Source organism: Durio zibethinus, chromosome 19 (assembly GCF_047325235.1).
Source record: "Durio zibethinus cultivar Kanyao isolate XHJ-2024 chromosome 19, ASM4732523v1, whole genome shotgun sequence".
Taxonomy (NCBI): Eukaryota; Viridiplantae; Streptophyta; class Magnoliopsida; order Malvales; family Malvaceae; genus Durio; species Durio zibethinus.
This window is the reverse complement of record NC_143180.1, coordinates 3,486,099-3,495,205: the sequence shown is the minus strand read 5'-3', so window position 1 is coordinate 3,495,205 and position 9,107 is coordinate 3,486,099.

Genomic DNA, 9,107 nt, shown 5'->3' with positions numbered 1-9,107 from the left:
TATCCTGAAAGACATGCATCAATAGTTTTTCATCATGAGCATGAGCTGTAATTTTTCGGCAGTACATTGTGATGTGAGTTTTGGGGTACTTTGTACCATCATATTTTTTAAATTTTGGTACTTTGAACTTATGGGGGATAATCACATCAGGAACTAGGTAGAGCCCAGCAGCATCAACTGACCCATAAAAGCTAAATCCTTCCACAGCCCGTAACCTTTGCTCTAGTATGCTAATTTTGGAGCTTTCCTGAACTTTCACTCTTATATTTTCTTTTTCCTTCTCCTTTAAGTCATCTAGGTCAGGAATTGGTTCTGCTGCCTTTTCAGTGAAGACAGGATTTATATAGCTATTATACTGCCCTGGGTTAAAAGTTGATGGCATTCCAGGATATGTTGGATATGCAAAGTGTTGTGGCGGGACCTCTTGAGCAGACTGAGCTTGAGGTGGGCCAAAACCTGGAGGATACAAAGGGTCAGCTACTTCTTGTAATGAGGGAACTTGCTGGCTTGTATTTTTTGTAACTCATTTTCCTTTATTCATATTATTAAGAGCCTCCAGAATCTTGCATAGCTCACTTTCAATCTTCTCTTGTGCTTTTTCTAGCTTTTTAAATCTATGAGAACTTTTCTCCTCAATTTGCCTTGCTCTAGTATGGATGAACAGGGTTTTCACTAGATGGAGCTATCCTGAGACCTTGAGTACCATACTTATAATTAGAAATGTTATGTTGTGCCTTATGTATGATGCTTTGATACACAAATGAAATGTACATTTTTCTGAATGAAATCTAGTATAAAATGAATGCAAATGATTATGTTAAAACATGATCATGAAAATAATGTAGATGCATACAATCAGACAAACAACATAGTTAGTTCTATGGATGAAATGAAAGTGATGCTGATGTATAATGTTACATATGATAAAAATAATACACAAAGTTAAGCAATCAAAATGATTAGATAAACACTCTTTTTGTGTCCTAATTTTAGGGTATATCTATCATTGGGTAGAAAAGGCTCTATCTTAGGCTTAGGCACTCTTAAGGTTCACTATATGCGGTTTTAAGATCAAAGTCTAAGGGTTCTCAAATTGCTCCTTACATCTTTATCCATCACAGACTAGTAAGGCACCCTAATCCTCACCTATTATAGGCTACAAGCGGAAAATGTTCAATTTGAGTGGGAGTATTTCGCTAGCCACTACAGAGGCATTAGACCTCACGAAAACAATAGGTACTTTACTCCCTCCTAGAGGGACGGAGCTTGGGTGTAGAGCTCATGTTATGCACATGCATATGAATGTCATAATTAATAAGGTAAATAAACATGAATGAATAATAACACATATATACAAAAGGGTTCAATTTTATTAGGCTTTTGGATAACACAAATTATTTGCTGGCCTGACTCTCAAAGTCCCCAGTGGAGTCGCCAAGCTGTCATAACGTCTAGATCCGGGGATCTATCGTTAGATATTGACTTTAAGGAGTCGCCACCAATCTTTTTTATCTAGGTGTGATTGGCCACCTAAGGAATCTGTCCTTTCAGGGAACACCTAAGTTTACCCCTAAAAGAATAGGTTCAGGTCTACTAACCAGAACAGGATTCGAGAATTCGGTTACGTGTGAGGAAGGTTATAGCACCCTCACAACGCCCATCAAAAGATGGTACCAGCTTAAATTTGTGTTATCCAAAAAGCCTTAAAATTTTACCAAGTAGTTAATTGTTGGAAATTATTCTCAATTGACTTTAATACTTTTAGCAGAAAATTGAAAAAATTCCCTCACCTCAAGAGTATGCAAGAAAAACTACTGTTTCACTTGCAGAGGCTCCGTCGTCGGATTATTTAAAGAAAAAATCAAAATCAAAATAAAAGGGAAAGAAATGATGTTTGTTCTTGTGCAGGAAAAATTGATACTTTCAACTTTTCCCCAAAAATATTTTTTTGGAAATTTATTTTCAAGGAAAATTGATACTTTCAACTTTTTCCCAAAAATACTTTTTTGAAAATTTATTTTTAAGGAAAATTGATACTTTCAACTTTTCCTCAAAAACCCTTTTTGAAATTTATTTTTTTAAGAAAAATTGATACTTTCAACTTTTCCCTAAAAATCTTTTTTTTTGAAAATTTTGATTTTTATTTAAAGAAAATAGAATAATAAAAAAATAAATAAAAATAAAAAATAAAGAAAAGTAAAACAAAAATAAAAATAAAATAAAGATAAAAAGAATATTAAATAAACCTAATCTAATAAATAAAAAAATAAAAATAAACAAATAAACAAATAAATGAAAATAAAAAAAATTCAAAAAAAAAAAACCTGGAGCGGCTCGGCTCGACTGAAGGAAGAGAAAACGGCTCGGAGACGCGGCTTTGGAGCTCGGCTCGGCTTGGAGGGGGCAGACACGCGCGGGTCAGGAAGCGGGTCGACGCTCGGGTTGGGTCGGATCTCGGTAAAACGCCCGGATCCTCTAGGTTACTTAAGGCCAAAACGACGTCGTTTTGAGAGGGTATAAAAGGCACTTCCCTCTATTTTTCGACAGAACGTTCCTCTCCTCTCTCTCTCTTCTTCCTTTTTCCTCTCCCTTCTCTCTAAAAGGCCGAAGAACTCCGGTTGAAGATTCATCGAATTTTGGGTTTGTAGTCGGAATCTGGGTTTTTTTGCCAGAAGTTGGCCGGATGATCACCGGTTTCTGGGATTCTTCATCGAAAACTGGGTAGGTCGTCGGAAACTTCAAGGTTGGCCAGAATTTTCGTCGAAAAATTCAAACTTCGCCAGAAAATTCAACCGGAATCTGGAATTTTCCAGAAATTCCCAAAAAAAAAATTTCAAAAAATTCTCAAAATTTTTTTGATGATTCCTAGAACTTTCCTAAACTTTTTCTTAGCCTTCTATACTCTTCTCTATGCCTTTTCCTCTCAAATCAGTAGCTCTGGCTTACTGTTTTCTTCTCTGTGTCCTGCATCTGTTCCAGGGGTTCTTTATATAGGGATTGATCAGGAGTTTCTGATCAATCTCAATTCCTCTTTGGACGGGGATTCAATCTTTGAATCCAATCTGGACTCTTCTGATTGAATCCCCATTCCCAGTAGGATTCTTCAACTTCAATATTAACGTTCCAAAATAAAAATCAAATAAATATAAAAAAATAATAGATAATTAGAACAGATAAATCAAAAAAAAATTATAGGATAAATAAAAAAAATAATAACAGATATATAATTAGATAAAAATACAAAAATAAATAAAATATAAAATAATAATGATAATAATAAATAAATTATAATATAATAATAAATATATAACTATATAAATAAAATACATATAAATATTAACAGAAAGAAAAGAAAAAAAAATAAATAAATAAAGATATACATATATTAATACATAGTAATAATAAATAAATAATAAAATACATAAAATACAAAAGAAATAAAAATAATACAAAATAGGAACCGAATTGGACTTACCCATTTAGATCAAGTCCAATTGATCTGGGCCTAAACTAAATTGGATGTCTACAACTTGGCCAAAAAACACATGCTAAAGGCCTTGAGACCGGAGAGAATATCCCAAACATGTAAGAAGTAGAGAACTAAAAAAGCACCGGATTGATTTGAACCAAGTGATTTTGGAGAATGATGAAATTTTCAAATTGAAAAATTCATACATCTAATTTCAGTTTGAACCATTAACTTATATATATATATATATACATATATCATTTGATGGTAACTCAAAAATTCACAATCTCGTTTTAAAAAAAAAATCTAACAAAATTACACTAATTAATGATATTTAGCATTTATGTTTTTTTTTATGTTAAAGTGGTATTATCCCATAGCAAATAAATATCTAATTTTTTATAATTTTATATTTAAGTTGAGTTTTTCAATTTACAGCTAATTAATTTTAAATTAAATGTTTAATATAGTATTAGAGCTAAGATTTTTTTTTATTGCCATTTTTAAATTTATTACGTGATAAACTTCTTCTATCTTTGTCTACACGTGATAGAAACATATTAAAGTTGTGTTATTCTACATCAAATAAATATTTAATTTTTTGTAATCTTATATTTAAATTGAATTTTTTTACTTACAGAAAATTAATTTTAAGTTAAATATTTAACATTTTATATCTTGAATTTCTTTTTTGGTATATTGATATAATTTTATTTTTATTTGAAAGTTCATTAATTTGTGAATGGGATTTCGTAGTAAAATTAATTTCATTTTGAAAGTGATTACATGATAAAAGGCTTATTCAAAATATAATCGATTTTAAATTTAAAATTTAATTCAATTAGATTACATAACTATTTTTATAAAAAAATAATATTTAATATGTCTAACATTCAAATTTTTAACTCCAACAATTATTTTCCCTATTTTTATGATAAAACCTTCTTTATATAAGAAAATTCTTTTTTTTTTTTAAGTTAAGAATATTAGAGTAAGACAAAAACAAGTTTGGTAGGACGACTAATATTTGAATAACATATAAATAAATGTCTTTTTCTGGCAGATGGAAAAAATTAATGAAGTCTTGTAATAAATGTCTTTTTCTGGCCAATGAAAAAAAATTAATGATGTCTTGAAATAAATGTCTTTTTCTGGCAGATGAAAAAATAAATGATATCTTGTACGCTTATCTGGGAGCCCAAAAATTAATTATGTACGATTAAAACTTATAAAAATTGTCCTATCAACATTATAAAAATATGACTAAAGACCTTTCTGTGGCAATCTATCCTATGGTGTCCACATAAAAGATGTCTTGTAAGCTTATCTGGGGCCCAAAAATTAATTATGTACGATTAAAACTTATAAAAATTGTCCTATCAACATTATAAAAAAAAAGACTTAAGAACTTTCTGTTGCAATCATTGATACGAGAGCTCATCTGTAAAACTCACTGTTAATTTTAAATTAAATAATAGAAAATAAGAGATAATAGTTGTTTTTTTTTATTTGAGGGTTTCAAGGATGTTGATAATTAAGCGCTCCAAGCACATGGCTAATAAAATCAAAGAAATCCATATTTCAGTTCGTTATTTTATAAAGAAGGCCTTAGTTTAAAATAAGAAAAAGCGGTATGCTAAATGGCTTGATATTATGAATTTGAAGTGATCCCTTTTGCATATCATAATTGATAAAAATAAAACATATCTAAAAAATATTACTTTGCAGTACGCCTTGAAATTATATTCTTTCATATTTTAGCAGTGAAAAGGAAGAGGAATCCTCTCCAAATCCTTTTCCTTATCATCTTCGAAAGTTGTTGATTGATTGAGTCAATGCCAACACTTAATTTTCTCTTTTCATAATTGAAATGCAATGTAAATGATAAGAAAAGAGAGAAAAAATTTGATTAGAATTTCAATGCAACCGAATTGAATCTAAGAATTAAAATAGGGTTTAAACTTATAAACAATCTCATTCTAAATTGAATTTTGGACATTAAAATTAAGAATATAACAATTTATTAATAGATCACACAATTATCGACCTACAATCTCAAACTTTTTTTATGAGATATATCATAAAATTATTTGATCAAAACAAAATTATGATATTACTTTTATTTGTACAGCAATTGTAATTAGATATTATAGTCAATTTTTACTAAATGGTTTAAACTAATAAGTATGAGTCGCAGTCAAAGTATATAGCATCTCTATAATTCATTAAGACCTCACATTCCCAACCTAGAAATTTGATATCGTCAAGTAGTTTTACATCAACAATTCCAAATAAAAAAAAGGAAATTAATTGTTAAAACAATGATATGCAAAAGAAAATATTAATATTTGTTGACTACTTGGATAAGTCTATTTGTAAACTAAACAAGGTTAGACTCAAGCAAAACTTGAGAATGCCCCGAATTATATAAAAAAAATTATATATACTCGGTAAAAAATTCAAATGTTTCTAGGTTTGTTATTGGATTAGGGAATTCAAAAAACTTGTTGAAAATTTTTAAATTGTAACTATAATTTACAATTCAATCAATTTTAAATATAAATTATTACTCTATACACTAAGATAGAGTTTTTGGTATAGAGTGATCAATTTCAAAATCATAGTGATCTGTACTCAATAATTATATCATATTGTTTGGAAACAATTTAAGAATTTTATGTGACAGTAATCTTAAATCACTAAGATAGTGTTTGATATGGGATGACAACTGAAAAAATTATAGTGATCTACGCATAGTGATTAAATAATTATGTTTGGTAATTATTTACTGATCTTACATAGTGTTGATTTTAGATCATCATGAGTGATTCGATCATTATCTTGGAGGGTAATGTAATTACCATTTAAACGGGTGTGAAATATTTATTATCGAAGTGAAGTAATATGTAAAATTATCTATTAAATATGTGAATTAAAATTGAGTTCTTTTCAAAATTAATTGTAATTACTTTATATTATAAATTTTTATATTTTCAAACTAATATACATTGTAACAAGTTAAAAAATAACTAGTGAAATTTCCTTTAATTTTTTAAATATATATAATACCATATTTTGATTTTAATAAATTAGTTTTATTTTTTAGCTTTTGATTTTAATAAATTAGTTTTAATTTTTAATTCAAATTTTTTTTTACATAATTTATACCATAAAAACTAGTTTATCTATCAATAAATATCTAATTTTTTAATTTAATAATTTAATTATATTTCATTATGAAGTAAATAAAATATCAATAATGTTTTATAAATATTATCTTTAAATAATATTGAAATCATTAACTTAGGTAGTTATTATGATATGCATGGTTATTGTAGTACTTTCAAACAAAATAATATTTGATTTTTAGAAATACATAATATAGTAATTTTTAATTACAAAAATTAATTATTCTTAATCAAAGAAAGTAATTATAGATTATGAGTAATAAGATCATTTTGAAAATAAAACCACCTTGGTGATTAAATTATTGGGATGATCTTGAAAGTAATATCGAATGCTACTTAAGGTGATAACATCTTTATTTTGGAGAATGATCTAGTTCTCATATGAAAAATTTTATCATTGAAATAAAGTAATTTTCAATATTATATTATGACTAATTCACCCTAATAATAGTGGCACTAAACACATGTTTCCCTCCAAATTTAATCTTTATAAGAAAGCATTCACTGTAGAAAAATAATAATTCTCTCCAACCTTTACTTGGTATGATTCACATATTTTCAGTAGATATGATTAAGATTAACAAAATATTATGAGCTCATCTATGATATTTAAATTATAATATAGAGTCATCTTTTTGGTATATATGGTTAAGATTTTCTTAATTTGCAAGAAAAAAACTTATTAAGTTATATTTATTTATGAAAGTTCAATAAATTTTTTTAATGAAAATTGACATTTTTAATGAATTGGGTAATCAAATTTTAGTTCATTGGCTTAATTCAATTAATTACTCATGTGCATTCCTTTTGGACTACTATTAACATGATAATTAATTTATTTAATGATTTTTTTGAAAATTATTTTCATCAAAATTAGTTTATATTTTGTAATTTTCTAATAAAATAACATACCACTATTTTATAAATTATTCATTCAATGAATATTAAAATTTTACTTTCTTTTTGTAAGTTTATTTTGGATATTTTTATACTTGATGATTTTTTTTTTCATGTAATATCAAATATAGTGATTTAATATTACTAGTAATTTTCAATATTGCACCAAATATAAAAATATAATAAAATCCCTGGTGATTAAATCATCTTGATAGTTTAATCACTATAGTAATTAGATTACTACAATGATCATGAAAGTGATAGTATACTTAGTTGTAGAGTTTTTTTAACTCTATAAATGAGGTTAAAATACATGTGTATTCAATAATTTATTTATTTATTTATTTGATCTTAGTAGGACACTTGTTGATCCGGAATTCTTTCTATAGAATTTAAAACCTCTATCACTAGTGTATAAAATAATTCTTCTTTTAAAATATATATATATATATATATATATCTCGATATCTATATCTATATATGAAATTATAAATTTCTTTATTTTGATATAGATTTGCTAGAGTCCTTTTACCTTGCCATTTTTGTTGCTTTTTACCTTCCCTATTTAGTTACTTACGAAGTTGGACTAATATTTAGGGTTAATATGTAAAATGGTTATTGTATTATTCATCTTTTTTCAGTTTAGTATTTAAAAATAATAAAATTTTCACTTTAATATTTCAATTTTTCATTCCATCAGATACCTTGCATTGTTATTGTTACTTTTAGTGGTTGACGTGGTATGAATACTCAATAAAATTATACCACATATCATAAATATTCAGTTATTGTTATATCAATAAAAATTTTAAAAAATAACAAAAAAATATGATTTTTTAAAAAATTAAAAAAAAATGATGTGAAAATAAATAAGGTGGCAATTACTGGACATTTATGCCATGTCTTATGATTTTATTGGATATTAAAGCCAATTAAGCAACTTGACTAAAGTGTTAGTTTGGAGAACCAAAATGTTTGACAGAATAAAAATTTGACTATTAAAATAAAAATTTTATTTCTTTAAGTATTAAATTTATAAAAAATATAATACAAATGTTATTTTTATATTTATTATTATTGAAGAAAACTAAGCATACAAAGGCTAGGCCAAAAAACACATGCTAAAGGCCTTGAAAGCGGAGAGAATATCCCAAGCATGTAAGAAGGAGAGAACTAAAAAAGCACTGGATTGATTTGAACCAAGTGACTTTGGAGGATGATGAATTTTTCAAATTGAAAAATTCATACATCTAATTTCAGTTTGAACCATTAACTTATATACATATATATATATATGTATATATATAATTTGGTGGTAACTCAAATATTCACAATCTTGTTTTAAAAGAAAAAATCTAACAAAATTACACTAATTAATAATATTTAGCATTTATGTTTTTTTATGTTAAAGTGGTATTATCCCATAGCAAATAAATATCTAATTTTTTATAATTTTATATTCAAGTTGAATCCCTCATTTACAGCTAATTAATTTTAAGTTAGATGTTTGATATTGTATTAGAGTCAAGATTTCCTTTTATTGTCATTTCCAA